This window comes from Malaya genurostris, chromosome 2 (assembly GCF_030247185.1).
Source record: "Malaya genurostris strain Urasoe2022 chromosome 2, Malgen_1.1, whole genome shotgun sequence".
In the NCBI taxonomy this organism is placed as follows: domain Eukaryota; kingdom Metazoa; phylum Arthropoda; class Insecta; order Diptera; family Culicidae; genus Malaya; species Malaya genurostris.
In genome coordinates this window covers 65624508-65650112 of record NC_080571.1, presented here as the reverse complement: position 1 = coordinate 65650112, position 25605 = coordinate 65624508, and the positions used below count along the sequence as shown (strand labels likewise).

Genomic DNA, 25605 nt, shown 5'->3' with positions numbered 1-25605 from the left:
CTACCTCAAACCACTTATCTGTGGTATAGCGGTTCTAACTTGAGATAGTTGTTCGACAAAAAAAAAGAACACCATATCAGGTTTAAATTTATTTATGAGCAGTTTATCTGCAAGTACGCCCAAAATCACATACCAGACCGCCAGTAAGCCGACGATGGCGTGTCTTATCTGTCGCGGCTTTCAATCGCCGGGGAGATGTAGCACGGGAAGCAAGCACACTAATCCATCTCAAACCAGGGCTTCGGGTCACTGTTTGTGTTTGGTTTGGCATTAGTTTTAGTCCCGTTGTGTACCCAGACCGCGACCGGTGGGGCTCCGAGTCTACTTAAGGATAAAGTAAAGTCTATATTCACCCAAAAAAAAACCTTCGACATCGGTCATTTGGCGCCCCCGTTCCGTCCCGGTCCGGTCGAAGGCGTGGTATCAGTAGCTCCACTAAAAACACACACACACACGCACACAAGACCCCCGGTATGCGGATGGATATACGTGATGATGTGTATGCCGTCCCGAGTCGGGCTTCGTGTACAATTTCCAATGATTTATGACATACAATTAATCATATTTATTTTATCTTTATCGCTGGAACTAGATCCACTCTTCTAAGGGTGGCGGAAGGTTGAGTGGATATGTTTTCGTAGATTGGTCGGGTGTCAAAGCAGTAAGATTCAACGTACGTGTGCGGGTAAAAGGAAATTGTCTGTCTAATTAGGGTTTGGTTTAAAATTTGCACACGGAACACCAGTTTCCCTTATGCATAATTCTTCACCCCTGGGTAACGCTAGCGAAACGTCAGAAATGAAACGAAACGTCAGAAATGAAAAGATGGTGGTGGTGGTTGCTTACCGTCTTTATTGGGTTGTAGATTGCTATCGATGTCAGCAGTGCTAATATATCCGATCATACTGGGAGACAGTTCGGCTGCTAATACTTGCTCTGGTTCCCGCACCACTATGGGAGGTTCTTTCCCCTAAAGCGCCCACAACTCAGCAACTCAAACTCGCCGGTAAGAAAAATATATTTTATTCAAACACTTCGTCACTTCACTAAACACCGGCCAGATTAACTACCCACTCTGGCAGAAGTTGTTGGTCAAGCTGTGTATTTGTTTGTATGTGTATATATATATGTGAGTGTACTTTATATCCCTCTCTTCTCAAGTGCTCTCCAGAGCAGATATCTTCCCCGGTTTCTCGGTATTCCTGCCGTTCAACAGCGATGGACAGTGACAATAAATATCAATTTTATATATCCTCGTTTTTACGATTCTTTTTTTTTTTTGTTGCTTTTACTTCTTTCACTCTCTCGGCACTACCGCAACCACTTACTTCTTCGTTTTGCTTGTTATCCTTTTTATTCCTATCTCTTTCCTGGGACGAACCGATTTGATTTATATCACCACTTTCGGACGCGCTTGGATTTATGCAATTTTTATTACCCTACGGTTCGAATCTCAGCGCGGAACACCTATCTTCTGTTTCTACTCGCGGATGGTTCCAGGACAATCGCTTTCTCCCTTCTCACGCTGGATGGACCAACTATCGAAACCAACAGAAAAAAAAAACAAAAAGCAGAAACCAATCACATACGCACACACTCATGCACGGTAGTATTCGCTCATCGCACTACCACCACAACCGGGAACAGATTCTTTTCTTCCAATATCAACTTTAACAACTAGTTGGCAAACTATACTTTCAGCGCACTCAAAATTCACTGATTACTCCCTGCAAGGTCTCACTCCCTCATTATGCTGTTTTCGTCTGCCCTGTCCCCTGTGTTTCTTCTTCGTGCGCGCTAATTTAGGATTTCTTGGCTCCGTTCGCTGGACTGTTTTTCGCCTCGCCGTATTGTTGTCGCGCCCGGGGGGTACACCAACGCGCCGTTGCCTGTACCGTGGTTGGTTGATTTTCCAGAACGCTCAGTATTTGAATTCGTGCATCAGATATCAATCATTGTCGGTGCTTTATGCCACGTATTGTGCCGTAGACCTAAAACTAAGGCCAAGTCCTGCCCGGTACTGAGGGGGGACCTGCTACCAGTTTTTGTTTTGTTTTATGTTCTAGGTTCGAACGGGGGGTTTTATTTCCACGACGATGGCACACTCCCACCTTGTTGGTATGCACGGTACTGCTCGTTCGGTGTCGGTTGCTTCGTTAGGCCCCAGCCTGTACACGATTTCTCCCGGGGGTGAGATGGCGGGCGATGTAAGACAGGCAACGCGGCCGATTTGTGAATGAGTGGGTGGTAGATCGGCAACCCAAAAAAAGCAAAAGAAAAAAAAACAGGAAGGAAGAATATAAATAACATTATATTAAATATTAGTATGAATGACACCATTATTTAGATTGAAGTGATTGGGCAAGATTCTCGGCTTGTTAGGACTAGTGAGTGTGAGTCCCGCGGGAAGTGACTTTTTGGTTCTCACGTTTTCACTGAATATTAGACGCTTGGGGTATTTTCTGGACGTTCGTGCCTATCTGAACCGGTTTACCATTAACGACTGAATAGCACTGTTAGTAACGATTCCACACAATCGCTCGGATAGGTTCATTCGACTTGGTCATTAACTCATCACATCCATTACGAAAAAGTGCAGTGAAGTCATTAAAAGGCAAGTGCGAAATCGAAAGAGTTCTAGGTCCTAGGTTCACTGGTACACCTGGTTTCGTTTATGGAACAAAATATATTATCTGAGACGTAAAACCATTACTGTATTCAGTCAGCACGAATTAGAAATTAATGCTTTCATAGAGACTTGAGAGTATGGAAATAAGTTTCCACTCGGATGAAATCATTGTGAAACGATCTGTTTAGAAATTGCCATTTTAATCAATGCCAATTTAAACAGTTATCCCGTTTAGAATAAGAATGCTTTCCAGAAAAGAAGCCTCTATACCTATGATCAACGTGAAATGCTTCGTGCGTGCATATCAGCAAGCAATGGCATTGAAGTATCTTCTATGTCTAAACACACATTTTAAAGTAAAATTCTTTCCGATTGCCAAGACACCGTTGAATATGAATTCAAAGTAAATAAATTAGACATAATCGGTCGTTATTTTTCTGTCAATCAATTCTTGTCCATCAGCAAATGTTGGTTGCTCGCCAATTTCTATGTGAACTAGATGTGAAGTATAATTAGTTTTAGTTATTTGTGAGAGATAATAACAGAAAAAAAGAATCTTTCTATATTCATACAAATTTTTGAGTATTACGCTACGCGCTTCGTTGTATCCTAATTCTCGAACTAAATTTTCCTAAAAGTATGCCATCTTGTGTTGTGATCTGTCACCCTGCTTACTATAAGTAGTCAATTGACTATTGGTACCACATGCTTAACCGGTTTATAATGAGTGCGCATGACTGTGTTACTTTACTTGTTTTATGTTTCGCCTTCGACTTATCAGTACGTTAGCATTTAATGTTTAGCTGCTAATGTCATCTCCCTGTTCACCGTTAAGCTAACGTAAAGTGAATGCTATTTGCAATTCACATTTTCCACCGAAGTGCAATGTATTTACTGACGTGCCGAACGAAAACAAATGACTTTCTGGCCGGCATTGTAAGTTTATATCGTTTTTCATTGATTCCACTCACTCGGAGTCAGTATTTTGCACAGAAATCTGATAATTGAAACAGTTTTTTGAATGTTTGTACTGTTTTTGCCTTTTTCATGCAGAAAGGTTATGCTATCACTGTGAACCGAGACCCGAAGGGTCTAGTTTCATGTACCATTCGACTCTGTTCGTCGAGTACGCAAAATGTCTGCGTGTGTATTTACCTATTTTTCATTAACTTTTCTCAGAGTGGCTAAACCGATTTTCACAAACTTATGAAATGTCTTGTGGTCCCTGAATTTCCTGAATATTATTTCGATCTGACTTCCGGTTCCGGAATTATGGTGTAAAATGTGCAACAAAAATAATAAAATAAGTGCACCAACTTTTCTCAGAAGCGGCTGAACCGATTTTCCCAAACATAGATTCAAATGGAAGATTCCATACAAAATTCCTGAGTTTTGTTCGGATCTGACTTCTGGTTGCGAAGTTACGAGTTAAATTGTGCAAAAAAAATGAAAATATGTGTACTAATTTTTCTCAGTGAAACTTTGATTCAAATAAATGATTTCATGGATCTTTACGAAACTTCTGAATTTCATCTGGATCCGACTTACGGTTTCAGAATTATAGGGTAAAGTGTGGTAAAAATTTTACATCATCACTTAAAGGGATGAAACATGATATGACAATTTCCTCAAATATATTCAAAAAAATATTAATATACACATAGAAAAAATTGTGTATATTCTGAGACCGATATATTTGAGCGTCAAAAATGACTAATTCTTACAGTTGATCTAAAACATGTTTAACGCATTCTGACATATTTTATTCTGCTGTCTACTTAAAAGGCTGGGTATGTTTGACACATTTTAAACTCAATCTTCTAATCTTCAGTCATTTTATGAACTACGTTCTTATAAATTTAGTCACATGTGGAGTTACGTTATCTGTAAATTTAATAATTTTGTTTTTTTTTTACGTCCCATACCCCATGTCCGACCGATCCAGTTATTTATAGTAGTACTAAAATTTCATAGAAAACGCAATAATCTTAACATTACGATAAAAACATGTAAATTTACGTCTCGATAGATGCACATAGAAGATACATCGCCATTCATTTGAAATTACGAACATGAACGAACGTTAAGGTGAAATTCAGTGCCAAAATAAGGCACATAAAATTTCAACCGCATGAATTGAACGAATCATCGCACAAAGTGTATTGTGCCAAACCGACACATAGAAATGCGGAATATTTTCAGATTTTGAGCGCAGTGGGCTTACGACACGATTTGTTTGTTCGTAAAGCAGGCACTAACTAAGTATGGTTATAAAGAATGAATATTTTTAATTTACTAATATGAGGAAGACACATTTGTGCATGATGTTTAAGATGGTCAATTCAGTCATTCAATTTATAACCAAAATACCCTTATAATTGATTTTCTTGTTTATAGCGAAATTGTTCATTCTGCAATAACAATACTGCACCTTCACCTAGCTGATGTTGAACTGAGTGAAGAGCCTAGGAAACCATTTAATATCGAAATTAAAAGCAATTCTTTTTTCGTATTTATTGGTTTATATACTTAAGTTTCCTAAAATCATTTGACTACTCGTCCTGAAGCATATCATTGCAGACTGATCACAAAAGTTTGCTGTCTGACGTCGTTGTAGGTTGCTCGGATTTAACTTGGGCAATATAGCTAGTTTTGGGTGAATCGGGAAAAGTGAGTAAGCGAAGACAAATGTGGTTTCTACCGGAAGTCGTCGGGTTCGGATGGATATAGTGGATATGTAAGTTCATACATTCGTTATCAGATCAGAGAACTTTAATCGGTTCATTTGTGAACAGTTTTTTAATCGCTTCATTTGTAAATGATCACATTCGAAACAAGAGATCATATTCGGAGGATAATCGTTTTTTTGTTTTTAGCAAAAAAGACGGGTGGGTAATGTCAGAGACATAACTGGATGCCGTGAATACGAAAACAAATGACATGTACCCTAACATTTCTGAATATTAATTAGTTTATCAATTATGCATTCCCCTTTTTTTCACATTTTTCGTAAAAACAAGGAAGGCTTCACTTGATCTCGATTACTGTGACTTTCACACAGCGAAAAGTGCTGATCAAACTGCTCTAGATTTGCACAAAACTGAGGATATTTACCTTCGATTTGCGAAGAAGAAATCCTAATAGTACTTTAGAAAACTTTTAGAGCCATTAGAACGGCTGATTTTGTGTGATGCTCTCTGCCGTTGTCTCCTTTTCTTTGTTTTTTCACCAATGCAAACGACTAGCAGCTGTGACGAAATCGCTCTTGTCGGAAGTGAAACTAGCTTTGCAAACGACACCTAATACATCAGCTCGCAGTGGCGATAGAATCCAAACTGATCCAATTTTTGTTAAGAGGTTTCTTTTTACGTGATTTTGTTTGTAGTTTTTCCACCAATAGGCGGTTGGTAGTTAGATTATATAAATCCTTTCATAGATCATTGAGCTATGTGCTTTAAAAATACGAGAAAGGCAAACGCGCCTTATGAATGATCCTCTTTGATACTCGTTTATACCAAACATTTCAGAAAAGGTTATTTTTAAATTATTTGAGATTATGTCACACAACTGAAAATTTTATCATAAAATTGTGATCATATTTCCGATGACATGTAGCAAAAATTATGTTGATTCGTTAGATGCAACAAGAGATATTCACGATCAAAAACTTATCACTCTCTCAGAGGGTAAATTTTGAAAAGGCACCCCATAGTAAAGCAAGTCGTATTCACGATAAAAAAAAGAAAATCAACATAAACATAATTCCATCCCCTGCCTCAAAATGAAATTGAAATATTGTCTGCAGGAAATTTCAATCGAGGTTCGATTTTCCTTCTTTCTTCAACATAACGAAAACAACTTAACATAACTGCACTTCAGAACTTCTTTCGAAACTACAAATATTAGATACGAGCAGTAATAGGTAAGAAAATAGTGAGTATAGATATTAATTTGATTATTGATTCTAGACGCTTCGATTGAATATCGATGCTGCACAGTAAACATTCTTCGCTCAGAACTGAAGGCAAATCAATGGCAGATTGAAAGAGAGAACACGATTTTGAAGCTACTTTCCTGCTTGAGCTATCGACTGAACATGGATTTCGTTTTCACATTTGACAAGATGGACCGAGAGTAGCATATTTTCTTTGAGAGTGAGAGTAAGAGTTTCGCCGGAATTGTATAATATCAATTTTAAATGTGTTCTATACAATTTCATAATTTCAAAAAGAGATAACCACAATGTTAACTATGCGGGGATTATACGCATTGCTATACCATGCTGAATTGTTTGCTAATCCAATAGCAACGCGGATTATCAAGGTCTGAATGCTTATCCGTTTCTATTTGCTTTGACAGTAAGCTGATTTGAATTTAAGTGGTTATTAGTTGGTCCAATTGCATGAAAAAAGCTTACTTCAAAGTTTCTCAATCGAGATCGGGTATATCGCATTGCTCTTCAGTTCAATTAAGACATAAAATTAGATGTTTTCATGCTTTAGAGTAAAAGCAAACCCTTCAACCTACATTGCTTATTCCGTCTGTTTTCAGACCGTTGTCAAAAAACTTCACAACCAGTTCTTAGTGCACTTTAGCTACTTGCATGGTCAGATCCAAAGAATCATTTCTGGTCATAGCTTGAACATATGACAACTGGATTGTAAAACTAGCCCTATATGCTCTGAATCACCGACGGCAGACTACATTTCAACAATAACAAAATTGTTTGAATCATTTATACTGTGAACAGAATTTTTTGAACAAGTTTTAATTATACCTCTACGCATGTCACTACGTTTACGTCCGAGACATTAGAAACGAAATTGCACTGCGATACAACAGTGTAAAAATTTGTACTCAAATAGAGTAAACTTTGCGTCTGTTCAGCGATTTAAGTTGAACCGCTAGGTTGGAATGACTGATTCATTGAAACTGTTAATTCACTGATGATTCGAAGACGAAACACAAAAGCAAATAATCATTACACCGTTTCTAGGGTTATCAAAGGATGTATTTTTGTCACAAATATTGAGTTCTATATTTATGTTGTTCTGCAAGAACCTAATTGAAGAAAAATTGAATATATGTAAAGAAATCAAAGCAATGAACGAATGTGAAGATGAAGAAATTCGCTTTGGTTTCCATAGTAAACGGCAAAAGATCATTGTCTTCACTTTCCGACACCGAAACTCCGGGAAGACGCTTTTACCGTCTTAAACTATGGAAAGTTTTTTGCTTGTTCATGAAACCATTTGTCACGGTCTCTTGTCATTCTTTGTCTTTATACCGTCTCTTATTTGTGTACTGTCCGGATCAGCAAGCCTATAATAAGATTATAACAGAAACCAATTTTGCTAACAAATGAAGTTATAAATTGTTCTCGTTTGTAGTGGAAATAAGAAAATTTTCTAACTACTTTAAACACAAAGGTTGATTGCATTTTAACAAAGGGTTTTTTGGTCGTCTGTTGCTTGAAAAATATTTATTTCGCGTAATGGTTAACGTTTCGAAGATTTTTTCCTTCATCTTCAGGGCAACTTTAAATTGACATTCATAAATTTATGATTAACTTATGAATATAAAATTCACGTTGCCATGAAGATGAAGCAACAAACACTCGAAACGCTATTAATAATATTTTAAAGATAAGTGAATATTTTTAAAGCCATTTTTTAATAAAATATGGAACCAATAATCGAAAAGAGTACACTGGGATGAACAAGTGCATATTGAGATAAGGTCTTCAAACGATTTTCAGTAGCAAATAGATAACTTTTCCGGGTAGTTTTTTTTTCCAAATGAATTTTATTCATAGGACTAATATTGAATTTGACATTGTTAATTCAAGTCACAAGTGGTAATTTCGCAATTCTGTGGTGTTTGTTGTATACAAAACAGAGGAAGGCTTACAAACTACATAAAAAAATAATAAATCCATTCATGTGCGCTTAGCAAAAACCGGTTCCTTGAACCAAATTTCTCGATGACTTCTAGCTAAAAACGTATGTATGTCGTATTTCTTTACGTTCGGGACTTCATTAGTAAAGACACTGTGCTTCGATATAATATAAGTGTCTCGGGTAGGAATAACTTTACGTTTGCTTAACGGTTTATTTTGAACTGCTGAGTGGCGTGGTAGTTCAACATGAACTGCTATGCATTGATGAGTTAAAAACGAAACGTAAAATAAAACCAGTCAAGTGCGCCTGATACAAACCGGTCCCTTGAACCAAACCTCTAGATGGCCTTATAAACTAAATTACTATGTATGTAAATATTGAGTCGATTCTAAAGAAGATTACATCGTTTGGTTCTATATGTGTAAGTATGTGCAACTAGTTTGTACTAAACCAGGGAGGATGCTTCAGGATCGTTTTCAGAATTCCAAACGTTTTGAAGTGTTTCCTTTGTGGCGGGACAATAACTTGACCAAATTGACATTGGCAATTGAGGTAAAGTTTATAATTTTTGTTTGAAATATGATATAAACATTTTATATGTGTTCCACTTCTTTTCAGGGTATTTTCTCACATTAAGGACTGTATTGCTAATGCTCCGATCGGTGTTATTATTTTTATTTAACCCCTGTTTTAACAACGATCTCATTTTCTTCCACAGCTGTAAAAGCTGTAAAAGAAAACTGTACAAAAATCCTCAATATCTCATAACTTTTAAGGGATTTAACATTCTGTTTCAACAAATTTCGCAATCGATTCTTAGCGTACAGCGTCTACTGACACTAAGAATCCTTCCAGGTCGAAATTTTAACATACGGAAACGGGCTTACGCCTGGAAATGAAAGTTCTCTCTTTGTTTGACTTATCTATTCATATTTTCATAACCGAAAAACTATAAAATTAGAGATTTAGACTTTTTGAAAAATGAGGGGTTTTGAAAATATTCTTCGAAAAGAAGCTCATGGATAGCAAATGAAAAAAATATCAAATAGGCCTTTTTGCGAATTGGAGTAATATTCGATCCATGTTTATCAAGGTAAGTTTACCATATATTAGTGAATATTTTCCTAAGTCTAGACAATATTTTACTTAAGTTTAACATGTTGTAACAAATTCCAATAAGCATGTCATAACAGACAGAACGTGTTAGAATTTCTAACAGAAATAATTTTCCACTATAAGTTAAGCCTGTTATCACTTACATATTGGAATATTGTAAAAAGTAAAACTTATAGACAATATTCATTTCTTTCATTTTTAGATATATTTCCTGGGCGGTTATTTCAATCAAGAATGGACTCTAAGGACACAATCTATGCAGATAAAATAAACCGTAGCGATAATATCACAAACTTTAATTATTTTAGGTTGCAATATTAGAAATTTTGTAGGCTTTTTGTGAAATTTTCAACGAGGTTTCACGGGGCTTAGAACATTTTACTTTATATCGTACATTTCAGATGCGTCAATGCCATTACCAGATAAGGGAATTCGAATTCATCCAAGTAGAAATCATTAAAACAACGTCGAATGTAAATTAAAATTATAATTTGGTTTCTAAAATTAAGGAGGGATTTTAAACTTCCTATTTCAGAGAGAAAATTTAATAACAACGAAATGAAAGCATGTTCCAAAAAATATGCCTGTGAGCTCTTCATAATTGTTGAATGTTTTTACTGCTTATTAAAGAAAAAGGGGAAGGATTCGGAGTCTGCATATAAATGTGAAGTGAATCGATGTAGGCATTACGAGGTGGTTAGCTTGATGATAACACTACACATCCCGTGAAAACCCCTTTTTGAAATCCCTTGGTGAATGTCAACTAATCAACACAAAAGCAATTTGGAAGAGTTGAACCCAACACCACTCAGTGGGTAACCTTCGGTTGGAGGTGGGAACAGCAGGAATGATGGAACAACAATAGTCAAAAAAGAATCGACTCATCATTCACCCTCGAAAAATTGACTCCAATGCCTTCCGGGGGCAATAAGAAGGAAAACGACCCCTTTCCCGGCAGAAACCGAAATAGGAACCAAACCATATACATCACCCATAGATTACCGATGCAAATTGGTTCCATTATTTCATCCACCGGAGCGGGTAGGGTCAGAAATGATCCACCCGATTGGAATGCACTCCGATGTTTTGGCTGCTCGGTCACTGCGAAGTCATACACCTAGCTAGCGATAGATGCAAATGGCTTTGCGGATAGTTGCAAGTCATAGATTATGCCAACAACCCCCATCCGATGCCTAAATTCGTGCCAATCTACGAGCAAAATGCAACTCATTCTTGTTTCCCATAAGCAGTAAGCAGCAACGCGCGCGCGGCGACACCAGCCAAGAATTTGCGTTGGCGGATGAGGCGCAGATTATTGAATTTTGTTTTCCTTCCCCCGCGGAAACGCGACCGCAATCAGAGGAAGGATATCACGTCATCTGTCAGGGAATTTATGGGAATCGATTCACACAAGTTGCATTCTATTTGTGCGCTCGCTGTGTGCTGTGTAGTTTGCCGTTGTTGTTTCCGACAGGCAGAAACAGCAGTTGGATTAAAATAAATTAAGCACCGAAGCATGGGATGTGGTGCTCTAGTTTAACGAACATTCCCAGAGGAATCCCGTCCCGTTCTCGTCCCGTCCACCCGGGAGCAACGTTCCGCAAAGACAGAAGAAAGCATCATCAAAGAGGACCAGACGTTAATATATCGGCTGGTCCTGTATCACAGTCGGAACACCAGGGGTGAGAATAGATTACCGTCTAATATCCTATCTACTCCCAGTCGCACCGTAGTTGTAGTTGTGCACACTGTGTTCCAATACACTGACAGAATAGATTAGGCCACGTCCTGGGTTGTTGCGAATAACGCGACTGACAAGGCCCTGGGAGCGACGACGAGGTTGTAATATTGTGCAATTTCGCCCCCTCGATTGCCGTCTCCCGGAACGCCGCCAGGGCAAACGTTAGAGCAGATCTCGCCACCCGCCTCGGGAGGGATTTTTCGTCATTAACGACGTTCTCCATTAGTGAGAGATCCTTGGCATAAAATATGCCATGGAAACGGTGGTGCCCCGGTCCGATCTGGACAGGGTTTCGGTTTTCAAATTTCGTCATCCGTGTCCTATTAGGAAAACATTGCAATGTACTTACTGGGACACGGCTTACGCTAGTAAATATGTTTATTGATTTTGTTCGATTCTCTCGGACACCTGTAGCACCCACGTGCGACACTTTCGGGTGTGTACGACACATCAAATCAAGTACAAATAGCGGTCCCCGCTATTTTATTTTTACTCGAACTTTCGGTACTTTAAGTTTAATGTAGTGTACCGGCGAATGTGTGGTGTTCTTTGAAAGAGACTGTGACATGCAGTGACAAGATAAGGTCCATCGCTTATCTAGTCTTGCCGACAAGCGGTTTCACTTGAACCTAGTCGGGTTGGCAAAGGGAAAGAAGTGCTGCCGATATCAGACAGCAGTACCAAAGTCGGCACAAAACTTGCCGTCTTCAGACGGGTTGGTTTTGTTGCCGTCGCTCTTTTTGTTTTGTTCGCTTTGATTACGATCGGAAACAAGTTCCCCGACAATGTACATTCGGATGACAGTTGTTTGTAGCCTTTTCAGAAAAGTGACATTGTGCTGGGGACCAATGTTGAAAAACTACAAGATTTCCTTAACAGTCCACTCAAGCAGAACTGGGGAGAGAGACAGTTTGATAAATTATGGCACATGACGGGTATTCTGCTTATTAATTGTTTTGCAGCATCACTAATTAAACAAGGCTAGATGAGCAAAAGTAGCGCACACATATGGACACTCACACACACACACACTGAGCATAATTCGAGAATCTTGTTTCACATCAATCATGACTGGTGCGATAATCGTAACACTTTCATCACCTTTCATCGCTCCTCGTCGTATCCTGTAGCCAATCCGGGTCGATTAGTTTTCCGTTTTCGACCGAGAATTCCAGAAACTGCTGACGAAAAGTTCCGCCTGTTGTCAGCCAGCTGCAGCTTTATTTTGGCGCTTTTTGCAAAACACTTCTCAACGAATCAACTGCACTTTCGTAGCACAGTTTTGTTGAGCAACAACTACAAACCGAAGAAACAAAAAAAAAAATCCAACCACTTTCACACAGTAATCCGTTGAATGCGTCCGGCTTGCCACTGCACACCTCACAGAGTTCACTCCGTGTAGGTTCGTCCGAGATTAATGATTATCGGAATTCACGACTCTGTTCTCGGAGCGAAATTCATTAATCCTTTTGTTACAGCAGAAAAACGGCACCGGAGGGAAGATTGCACAAAACATCACTTTCCTCCCCGGAGTTGGTCCTGTTTCCCTCGATTTCTCGTTCGCTTACAAAAGCACGAACTGATGAATGGTTCTCTTCCACCTATTTTTTCTTCTTTTGCTGTACTCAACCACCACTGGGAAAAAAACAAGAAGAACCTCTAATGTTCCCATATACAGAGTAGATTGGAACAGAAAAGCACACGCAAAAACCCCGTGAAAACGTCTCGACCGAACGAAAGCTGAAGAACAACTGCCTGTCGGTGCTCGGTCGACAAACCGACGAACCCTGCTTGGCTGGTTGCCTGCATTCATGCCCGCAAGCCGATGGTGACGACACATATTTTGTGGAACGGGCGAAGACGATGGAAACGATGTGGTGGAGCGAAATATATTTTTCTTTGGCCTCTCTGCCAAAGCACAGTCACGATGATGTTGAGCGTGAGGGAGAAAGCGCGACTGGGGAAAGAGAGGCATGCAACTCTTAAAAGCTGCTCAACATGCACATCAAGAAGCAGACCAAGCAAATCAACTACAACATCACACGCACACACGGAAACCTAGCACACGCAGACACCGACCAAACATTCCGCAAACAGCTGATTGCTTTGCGAATCTACGGACGAACCGTTTCGTTGTGTGGGTTTGCTTTATTTTTTACACACAACCGCGCTTGCACACACATACACAACCATACGCCACTCAGTAGTTCATCAACAGAAGAGGTTGCTGGAGGAAAACTGCACTCTAACGACCGAACGCATTTTTAACCGCCCTATCTCCCATCGAGCTTTCGGTAGACCTCCCACTATTGCCGTAGTTTTGCCCATTTCGCCCGACGCTTGCTTAGTCCCCTTTGATGCCAAAAACATGAATTTTCAGACAACCGAACATCGAATGGGCAGGATTCGTTTGGGGGAGGAGCTGTCTTGTTCATCCCGAAGCCAAGTTGGTTTGTGCGTTCAGTAACTCCTTCCACATGCCCTATGCAACTACCACCGAGAGAGACAGAGAGAGAGAAACTGTGCAGCAGTGTGGTGATGGCTCCAGAGAATGCGACAATCAACCGGCGGTAGCTGGGAACGAAAGGAAAGAGATCCAATGAGAGAGCATTGATAAAAAAAAGAATGCAATCAATGAGCCAGCGACTAGAAAGATGTCGTGAACTTTGCGAAAAAGGCTTTCAATTTTAGACAGCACAGACAGCGAGCTTTCCTTGCTTTCACCCCGTGACTTCCCATGGTCTAGGTCTGGAAATTGGTTTTTCCTGTAACTAGTTCGCTCGCTGTCGCCCGTGTTCATGGGCGCCCAGTAGTGGCACAGTGGAATACACACACTCACTACTCACTCGTCCCGAGCACTCCGGCTGGCGGTTGATGATAACGAAGTAAAACCGGCTACTTCGATATCGTCGTCGGTAGCCCGCGGGCTGAGGTGGGTTGCGAAATCTTCGGCATAGCTCGAGGTTCAGTGAACCTCCCCCGATCTGGTCCCCCGGATGGGAGGTAGCGAGCGATGACTATGGGGATGAATTCGTTTCGGATCTAGTTGTAATTTGCCGACGGCAGTCGAAGAAAAGTGGTCGATAAGATTTTAAACTTTTTTTTTTGCTTATGAAATTGTCGGATGATAGAGCCTAGAGTTCATTTCGGTTGCTCAACTATTTCAGCTTGAATATCATCTAGATTTAAAAAATGACAGTTTGAGAACTGACTCGTTTGTTAGCTTAAGAATCATATCATGTACACTTACATATATATCGTTTGTACAATGCGTTATACATCTGCTCTGCATATATTAAAGCTATATAGGTCGAATTTAATGTAGTATTTATAAATTGAAAGTTCAACGAAAGAAAGATTTCGTGATTTGTTGATTGTGAGCTTTTAAAAATCAGAAGTACTAGCAGGGTATCGGGAGTATATACGTCATTATGATGATTTTCACCAAAATCTCTACGACAAATTTACTAATTTTTTTCGACTTTCATTAAAATTAGTCTAATGTGAACATCATCTGACGCTTATTTGTTCGCTCGTGGTGAGATGATTGATTTTTACATTCTACAAAGTAATTTCGTCACGGAACTAAATTCAATCATTATACGAACTTGTCACTATACATTAGAGTCAGGACCAGAATAAGCTCTGTTACATTTACTGCTTCACACACGAGAAAAGTTTGCTTTAAAGTCTCAAAAGAATATTTATTTACGAGTTTCTACGGCAGCAATACCTCGGCAGTTTAAAATTTAGGCGGAACAGCAGACTTCAGCAGAAGAATTCATTTCATGAAATCATGAACGAACAATGAATAACAGAATTATCGAAACGAAGAACGTTGGAATTGTTAAGAGGTATTAACATAGAGAAAACATTTTTTTTTTCGTTGTTCTCTCCTTTTCAGTGCTTAAGTGGTAGAAATTTGATACACGTTTGCTCCATGAAATAATCCGGAAATTATGAAAACTAACCGAAAGTTGTTTTCGACTCTTTAACACCGACTTTCAAACAGACGGGTGAGTAGTGTTACGGACATAACTGGAGGATGTGAATACAAGTAAAAATGATAATTGTTCGTATTAGTTGATTGTGTGAATTTCGCAACTTTTACTGCTTCCAGAATTGAAACGGTGCAATTCTACTTAAGATTGACTCATTGGCGACAAATATTTTCTACCACACAATTAATTAACGCGGAATCAAATGAGTATAAAAAAACCTGTTTTATTCCACCTAGTGGTGTAATGATGCCTTTCTCATATATGTTAAATCATACTATCATATATAATATTGTGGTATTCTTCAAAATAATTTTCTTCGATTCTTAAAAGATTAACCTAAATCGGTTTGTTTGACCGTCTACTGATAAAAACTATCAATTGGAGAAGATTTGAGGTTGATTTAGAAAACTTTTTACGGTTTTTCGCCCTTTTCAGTGATGGTATACAATTTTTAACACACTTTACCCTATATTTCCGAAATTCAGGAATTACGTATGGGACAACATTTGATTTTCATTTCATTTGAACCTAAATTTGTGAAAATCGGTCGCGCCATCTACGAGAAAAGTTAGAGTACATATTTTCATTTTTTGCACATTTCACCCCATATCTCCGGAACCTGATGTCGGATCCAAATAATATTCAGGAATTTTTCATGGGACCACAAGACCTTTCATTCCATTGTTAAAATCGGTTCAGCCATCTCCGAGAAAAGTTAGAGCAAAAAAAAAGTAACATACACACATACGCACTTACACACACACACACACACACACACACACACACACACACACACACACACACACACACACACACACACACACACACACACACACACACACACACACACATACACACAGACATTTTGCGTACTCGACGAACTGAGTCGATGACGCAATTGATCTGCGAACGTCCCACAGTTGATTTAATATTGTGCTGAATTATTGGTACTGAAACTGCAACTGAGCTGTGGTCCTGAACCAACTGAAATGATAGAACCTATATTGCGGAACTAAAATCTGAAAATTGAACTTCTCGTTACGACTACCGAAAACCAAATGATGACAGGTGCTCTCTCCGTCGCTGCTGGTTTAACTCCCGCGATGGCAGTTTTCTCGCCTTGATGGCCAGCAAGCAAATGAAAGTTGCTACCTGAGCGTTTGAGGTTTTAACCACGCAGAAGGTGCACTCTCTGTCGCTGCTGGTTTAACTCCCGCGATGGCAGCCTGCTCGCCTTGAAGGCCAGCAAGCGAATGAAAGTTGCTACCTGAGCGTTTGAGGTTCAAACCACGCAGAAGGCGCTCTCTCCGTCGCTGCTGGTTGATGGTTTAACTCTCGCGATGGCAGTCTGCTCGCCTTGAAGGCCAGCAAGCGAATGAAAGTTGCTACCTGAGCGTTTGAGGTTTTAACCACGCAGAAGGTGCTCTCTCTGTCGCTGCTGGTAGATGGTTTAACTCCCGCGATGGCAGCCTGCTCGCCTTGAAGGCCAGCAAGCGAATGAAAGTTGCTACCTGAGCGTTTGAGGTTTAAACCACGCAGAAGGCGCTCTCTCCGTCGCTGCTGGTTTAACTCCCGCGATGGCAGCCTGCTCGCCTTGAAGGCCAGTAAGCGAATGAAAGTTGCTACCTGAGCGTTTGAGGTTTTAACCACGCAGAAGGTGCTCTCTCCGTCGCTGCTGGTTGATGGTTTAACTCTCGCGATGGCAGTCTGCTCGCCTTGAAGGCCAGCAAGCGAATGAAAGTTGCTACCTGAGCGTTTGAGGTTTTAACCACGCAGAAGGTGCTCTCTCCGTCGCTGCTGGTTGATGGTTTAACTCTCGCGATGGCAGCCTGCTCGCCTTGAAGGCCAGCAAGCGAATGAAAGTTGCTACCTGAGCGTTTGAGGTTTAAACCACGCAGAAGGCGCTCTCTCCGTCGCTGCTGGTTGATGGTTTAACTCTCGCGATGGCAGTCTGCTCGCCTTGAAGGCCAGCAAGCGAATGAAAGTTGCTACCTGAGCGTTTGAGGTTTAAACCACGCAGAAGGCGCTCTCTCCGTCGCTGCTGGTTTAACTCCCGCGATGGCAGCCTGCTCGCCTTGAAGCCCAGTAAGCGAATGAAAGTTGCTACCTGAGCGTTTGAGGTTTTAACCACGCAGAAGGCGCTCTCTCCGTCGCTGCTGGTTGATGGTTTAACTCTCGCGATGGCAGTCTGCTCGCCTTGAAGGCCAGCAAGCGAATGAAAGTTGCTACCTGAGCGTTTGAGGTTTTAACCACGCAGAAGGTGCTCTCTCCGTCGCTGCTGGTTGATGGTTTAACTCTCGCGATGGCAGCCTGCTCGCCTTGAAGGCCAGCAAGCGAATGAAAGTTGCTACCTGAGCGTTTGAGGTTTAAACCACGCAGACGGCGCTCTCTCCGTCGCTGCTGGTTGATGGTTTAACTCTCGCGATGGCAGTCTGCTCGCCTTGAAGGCCAGCAAGCGAATGAAAGTTGCTACCTGAGCGTTTGAGGTTTTAACCACGCAGAAGGTGCTCTCTCCGTCGCTGCTGGTAGATGGTTTAACTCCCGCGATGGCAGTCTGCTCGCCTTGAAGGCCAGCAAGCGAATGAAAGTTGCTACCTGAGCGTTTGAGGTTTAAACCACGCAGAAGGCGCTCTCTCCGTCGCTGCTGGTTTAACTCCCGCGATGGCAGCCTGCTCGCCTTGAAGGCCAGTAAGCGAATGAAAGTTGCTACCTGAGCGTTTGAGGTTTTAACCACGCAGAAGGCGCTCTCTCCGTCGCTGCTGGTTGATGGTTTAACTCTCGCGATGGCAGTCTGCTCGCCTTGAAGGCCAGCAAGCGAATGAAAGTTGCTACCTGAGCGTTTGAGGTTTTAACCACGCAGAAGGCGCTCTCTCCGTCGCTGCTGGTTGATGGTTTAACTCCCGCGATGGCAGTCTTCTCGCCTTGATGGCCAGTAAGCGAATGAAAGTTGCTACCTGAGCGTTTGAGGTTTTAACCACGCAGAAGGTGCTCTCTCCGTCGCTGCTGGTTGATGGTTTAACTCTCGCGATGGCAGTCTGCTCGCCTTGAAGGCCAGCAAGCAAATGAAAGTTGCTACCTGAGCGTTTGAGGTTTTAACCACGCAGAAGGCGCTCTCTCCGTCGCTGCTGGTTGATTGTTTAACTCTCGCGATGGCAGTCTGCTCGCCTTGAAGGCCAGCAAGCGAATGAAAGTTGCTACCTGAGCGTTTAAGGTTTTAACCACGCAGAAGGCGCTCTCTCCGTCGCTGCTGGTTGAAGGTTTAACTCCCACGACGTCTGCTTCCATCGAACGCACGAAAAGAAATGATCGATTTTCACCACGGTTCCCCTTTTATATGCATTCAGTTGAAGATATGTGCCTGACTACCTCTAAATCGTCGTCCTTGCGCGAAAAACCCAAGCGAAAGTAAAGAGTTTTCCGCATTATTTTGAAATTTTGAGAAAACTTAATTTTTGAGTTGTTTGTGGTTATCTCACACTGTTCAAAATATTATCCTAAATTCCTGATCATATTTTTGATGAAATGGTGAAAGAATTATGTTGCTACCATTAATACAAGTCGAGATATTCACGATTAAGTTCTGCCCATTCTTCCATATGGCTAATTTTGAAAAGGCACCCCATAGTAAAGTAAGTCGTATTCACGACAAAAAAAGATTTTTCAATAGGCTTCCGTTTCTGTAATGACCTCAGCATACGACAAAAATTTCTGTCGTTGGAGAAACCTTTTCAGATTTGGAAATAGATAATAATCTCAGGGGGCCAGGTCTGGAGAATATGGGGGATGGTGGATCAATCCGTACCAGAAATCATTCTATTTCACCGTTTGTTTTATGCATGAATGCGCTGGTGCGTTTTTTTTATAGCTCGATGAAAATTAGAACTCGTTTGACACGATCAGCTGTAATTCAAACACTAGTGGATAAATTGTCATGATATTTGTTATTGGGCCAGGCTAGTTCCCAATAAAAATATACACGGTTCCAAACTATTCACGTCATTTGAAGAATTCGGGAACGGTATGCTGGAACTAATTTCGAAGCTGGGACTCTGGAACTAGGTTTTGGAATCAAACTTAGTTTCTTTATCAGGCACGGAATTTAAGTTCAGAATTCAGTTCTAGTACTTCTGGATTCAGAAAATGAGTCATTTAGTCTCATAATTCTTGAACTAATTTCATAACCTAAATTCTTGGTTGGGCTATATTCCGAACCAGAATTTTGCAGTTTAATACTAAGCCTGCACCATATTTCGAATTTAGTTCTTGAAATTAGTTTCGATTTCTGAATTATGGTTTAGAATTTTGGATCCAATCAATGAGTGATGATGAATGCTGACAAAAAGTACTCCTTTGTAAACATCGGATCAATTCCGCAAATCGGTTTAGAGCCACTAAAATAGTCCCAAAGAACTATGCAAAGTTTTTTGTACTTCATAAGTAAATTCACAAAAAAGTACTATAACATTGTTTGTTTGTAGAATATGTTTGTCGTCAAAAAGTTGTACTTTAGTACAAATGTACCGTCACAATTCTGTTAGCGAATCAGTAAAATTTGCATAATTTACGCAATCAACTAATACGAACGATTATCTATATTCGGAAGTGTGGAAGATGTAAGTCTGTTTTATTCGTATTCACGTCCCCCTGTTATGTCTGTGACATTATCCACCCGCCATTTTTTAAATCGAAACAAATTATTTTCTAATCAAATCATCTTTAGGGCATTCTGAATGGGTTACACTCACTGCCCATAAATAATTCATACAAATATAATGAAAGTATTTTTCAGTTGCCATTGTTAGCGTTCCAATTTCAGTAGAATATACGAGTCAGAAATCATTGTATTAGAGTGTTTAAATGAAAAGTTGTTAGAGGCAGCAAGAACGCACCCAAAGAAAACATAGGCATCATCAGGAAGCAGTATTTTATATGTTTTGAACAACAATCAATTCCTCGATGAGTATCGTGATTTTCAATTCTTAACATTCGCAAATGGTGTTATTTGCCATTCATATCGTCTACGAAATGGGAGCGGGTCATTTCGCCGGAAGCCATTACGCCGAAAGTCGTTCCACCAAAAGCATCATTTCGCCGAAAGGGTAATTTCTCCGAAAGGGACATTTCACCGAAAGGGTAATTTCGAATACATCTTTTTTTGTTTTTTTGTTATGTCACCAGACTCAAATCTAAGTTTCTTTGCTTTAGTTAGGACACGAACCAAAACGATATGGCGAAGCCGCATTAGATATTGCTTCATTTTCCCTCAGTAAACGGAAAATACCTCAACATTTGCCTGGTACATACACCTATGCAATTGCTTTGAGACTTAGTAGCTAATAAAGTCAAGAAGTTTTTTCTGGGATCTCCGTTCTGAACTTCATGAATCAATCGTTATTCAAGAGTACAAGAATCAATCTTTATTCGAAAAGTACAATTGTTGATCAACAAAACGAGCGTTAACGCTATCATCTTTCATTTGTCTTTATTTTAAATCAATTCTAATTACGATATTAAGATAATTGCAGAATTCGGTGTATTGACGCTTTCGGCGAAACTGCTTTCGGAAACCGGCTTTCACCGAAATGACCCTGACCCCTACGAAATATACAGCGTTGGTTACTGAAATTCGATATTTTATTCAATTCACTAAAAATTGTTGAAAACTTTTACTGAATTTGGCAAAAGAAATGACATTTCAAAGTATACTGAACATACGGAAGGTATATAAGCTTTTAAACGATATTCTGCGGCAATTTATGGTTTTTTTGTACCGTGTGATAATTTTCTTCATTATTTTACTTTTTTTCATAGCTACACGTCTGTTTAGCGGTTTTTACTGAACCGCCAGGTAGTATTAGCAGTTCAACATAAGGTGCCTATGCAACATAATGATGAAACGTGCGCGGGAAGATGGATTATGGGCAGCTTCCCGATCATCAAGTCGTTACAAATTTATAACAAAAAGCAGTTGTCATAGTAAATGCTGATGTAATCTTGTCTCGATAGTTGTTAACACTCCAAATACCAAGCCTCAAAAAAAGTTGGAACGGTAACTTTGAGCTGTTATAGCTCAGCTGTTTTTCAACGAATCTCAATAAATTTTACACCCTCGAATTTTGTGAAGTTCGTAGATTGATTCCAAAACTTTGTAGCAGACGATTGGTAAAAGAAAACCAATGAAAATTTGATTTTTCCCGTTCCAAGTTTTTTTCACGCGCCCAATATGCCCTATCTGCTTCCCAATTTTCGTTCCTTTGGCTTAAACGTCGCATAGAAAATATTGAATACTTCAACTTTACCGAGTCATAACTTTGTTGTTAGTCAACCAATCTTCAAAATTTGTTCACCATTGGAAAGGTACTACTTCCAAAAATAAAATGCACTGAAAAAAACTAAAAATAGGGTTGGCTACCCAAAGTTATAATGAAAACTGTAGATAGATGCCCTAAGAAAAGATGAGACTTTTTACAATGATCGTAAATATCTCGAAATTCAAAGCGATGACCTATATATTTTTATACATTATTCGATTGCTAGTGATACCAGCTACAATTTTTGCTCAACTACCATTCCTGCACAATCAAAAGAAAACATCAAACAATCGATAAATTTATAAATATATATGAATTTTGTCGTGAATACGACTTACTTTACTATGGGGTGCCTTTTCAAAATTTACCCTCTGAGAGAGTGATAAGTTTTTGATCGTGAATATCTCTTGTTGTATCTAACGAATCAACATAATTTTTGCTACACCACATCGGAAATATGATCACAATTTTACGATAAAATTTTCAGTTGTGTGACATAATCTCAAATAATTCAAAATTAAACTTTTCTGAAATGTTTGGTACAAACGAGTATCAAAGGGGATACTCCATAAGGCGCGTTTGCTTGCTCGTATTTTTAAAGCTCATAGCTCAGTGATCTGTGAAAGGATTTATATAATCTAACTACCATTAGAATCGACTTAAACGTGTATAGCAAAAGCATTGAAGTTTTTCAATAGTACACTATTGAAAAACCTGTCTCATTTGACACCACCAACACCAGCCAATCAGAACGCGTTCTGAGGAAGAGAACAAAATATCTGCTGCTGTACAACAAATCGTTCGAGAAAAATGTTCCGAAAAGTGTTGAATATCGTAGTGAGTTCCACAATTTGGTCCTTCTGAATGCTAGAAACGAATCCCTACAGCATATTGATAGTTGATTTCAATAAATTATGCAAATCCGAAATGAAATAATCGACATTAAAATTCTGTATGCTGCTATTTTTATAGCCGTTAGGACCGCCCATTAGTGAAAAAGCTACAAACGAAATCACGTAAAAAGAAAGCTCTTAACAAAAATTGGATTAGTTTGGATCCTATCGCCACCGCGAGCAGATGTATTTTGTGTCGTTTGCAAAGCTAGTTTCGTCTCCGACAAGAGCGATTATGTCACATCTGCCAATCATTTGCATTGATGAAAAAACAACGGTGGAGAGCATTACACAAAATCAGCCGTTCTAATGGCTCAAAAGTTTTCTAAAGAACTATAAGGATTTGTTGTTCGAAAATCACAGGTAAATATCCTCAGTTTAGAGCGAATCTAGAACAGTTTGGTTAGATTTGTGCACTTTTCGCTGTGTGAAATTCACAGTAATCGAGATCAAGGGAAGCCTTCTTTGTTTTTGCGAAAAATGTTCCAGAGTTTATTGTCGTACAGAATTACACAATTTGACCCTTCTGAATGCTACAAACGAATCCCTATAGCATATTGATAGTTTCGTTAAATAAATTAGACCTATTGTATCATTGATCAACCCAGCGAATTAATGTTTTCTTTATTGGAAGATTATAATCGGTTGTAAACGCTACACCTACACCAACCATATCAGTATCGCACCCACGTACAACAGTTCAGCCTGGAATTAGATGACGGAAGTCAGCGGCATCCATCGGATCGAATTCAACTCATCACTCTCCAACACAAACGCTTTTATAAAAGGCTCTTTTCAGAGCCACCATTATATTATTATTAAAAACTATACTGGTTATTTCAAATATTTGTGTTTCAGAATGTTAAATGTAACTAATCTGTACTTTAGTTTAGATGCATCGTTTCAAATTCTACATACAATTTCATACAATTGATCAACTAATTGATGATATTCGGAAGTGTTAAGGAACATGTCAGTTGTTTTCGTATTCACGACATCCAGTTATGTCTCTGACATTACCCACCCGCCTTTTTTCATTTTTTTTTTCACATGTTTGTATATAACTCAAAAATTAAAGCGATGACATGTACATTTTTTTGATTCAAAATATTGGAATCATTACCAGAAACAATGTACTGATGATCAAAATTATATATCCGTTCAAAGAATCTCAAGAAATTTGGTACAAATACAGAGAATTTCTATTATTGGGAAAATTTTGCCAGAAAAAAAAACAAATCAAAAATTTTGAAATTTTATAACATATATTTTTTTATTACTTTAGTTGGAAATTTATTATGAACAAATTTTACAAAAAAACTGAATCTTGGATTTCACCGAAAATCTTGAAAATTTTGGTAAATATACCTAAACTCTAAAAATAATTATGTTTTTGTATTGGACAATTTTTATGCACAACCCAAATGGAATTGATAACTACTCAAATTAGGTTTTTTTGTTTTAGGTTTTCCGTAAAATCTCAAAAAATCGGTAGAAGATCGGAAATTTCAAAATTTCTGATATATATTGCGATCCAACGTTTCTGCAAATCAAAGTGAAAATATTGGAATCCGTTTTGATTTCATCTGTTTCAAAGAGACGTAGAATTTGTTTCTATTAATAAAATAAATTTTGTGACAACACGAAAATTTTAAATTATTTTTAATGGCTGTACAATAAGAAATAGAACGTAAAATTATATGAATTTCATATACTAACCCATGGTAAAAGAAACCAACTACAATTTAAAAAAAAATTATTGCTTGATTTTTGTTTTACAAACAATTAAGAACAAAAACATGTATCTTAAATTTTCCGCTATCCTAAACAATATCAATTATAATCGATAGAATATTAAAATTTAAATATCACAAACTTAGAATTATTTCGGAATGTATAGAGTTCGAAATTTTTTTGAATTTTCTATTAGTAAACAATTCAGAAAAAGTAGAATTCTGAATTTAGCACAAAAAATCACACAAAATTAAGTAAAACTTGATTTTATCCACCTAGTTGTGAAATGATGCCTTTCTTATATCTCTTTTATTATCATATAAAAAAATGTATTCTTCAAACAGTTTTGTTTGATCTTTGAAAAACATGAAAGCTAGTACATGAACTAGTGTAACCTACAAAATGAAACAGTTCTCAAATCGGTTAGGCCATCTTTCTCAGTGAAGTGCAATCTATTTGCAGCTTAAAGTTGTCTTCGTCTCGAAAAACAACCTCTTCGTTTGAATGCTTTTTACTGAATGAAACCCTACACCTATGTTATCAGAACTAATTGGCTCAAGTGGCATATTCCCCTAGTTATTTGGAGATTTGTGCTTTGCCGTAGCTTCTCATCAACTTCCTGATGGGATGGGAAGGATAAAAAGAACATGGAAGGGAATTGGGAATTGGGTGAGGTGGGAAAACAGCACACAACATAAAGAAATAAATCGTCCTGCATCCCCGAAAGGACGCTCAACGATCTGCAGGTGCCAAAATGCAGTTGATAAAACCTCCAACCACCGGGAGGCCATAGAGATTTTACAAAAGCGACACCATTCTGCATTTCCCGAAGAATGCGAATATTTTTCAATGAAAAAACCCAATGTATAAAAATAATTTAAAAAATGTTTAAAAAATATCTCCTCCGCCTTATTTTACAAACATGCTCGAAAATATTTTCTGTCAAATACAAGAAACGGATTTTTTTCGTTTGCTCAATGTTAGATATAGCAGTTTCAAAATAACCTGTTTTTAAACTAGTTTTGCTCATAACCTCGGTTCAGAAACGCTACCTAAATACGCCAGTCATTAAAAAATTGGTTTTAACAAACTCTAAAAGATGTTCAAAGATACCTATAAGAAAAGAGAAAATTATATAAGCTAGAGCAAAAAATCTGATTTTTTGAGGAACATTCTAAGTTGCTCTTTAAAAATAGCTGTAACACTAAAACCGTTGCAGATACTACTATGGTGTCCTCAGCAAAGCTGCTCGATATAAGTTTATCTACAATTTTGCCGAA

The 25605-nt window shown here is 38.8% G+C and overlaps 1 protein-coding gene across 11 annotated transcripts in view; it reads right to left on the bottom strand.

The window, feature by feature from the left end:
- Positions 1-25605, bottom strand: part of LOC131427464 (protein winged eye) — a 758071-nt gene that overhangs the window by 171874 nt on the left and 560592 nt on the right. The window contains exons 1-2 of one of the 11 annotated variants that reach the window (XM_058590675.1): positions 12488-13146; positions 847-2168 (exon numbers count right to left, since the gene is read on the bottom strand). The exons of the other annotated variants lie outside the window; for them this stretch is intronic. The gene's annotated coding sequence lies outside the window, so the exon portion shown is untranslated. Of the gene's footprint in view, positions 1-846; positions 2169-12487; positions 13147-25605 lie in introns of those variants that run through there. 11 annotated transcript variants of the gene reach the window in all.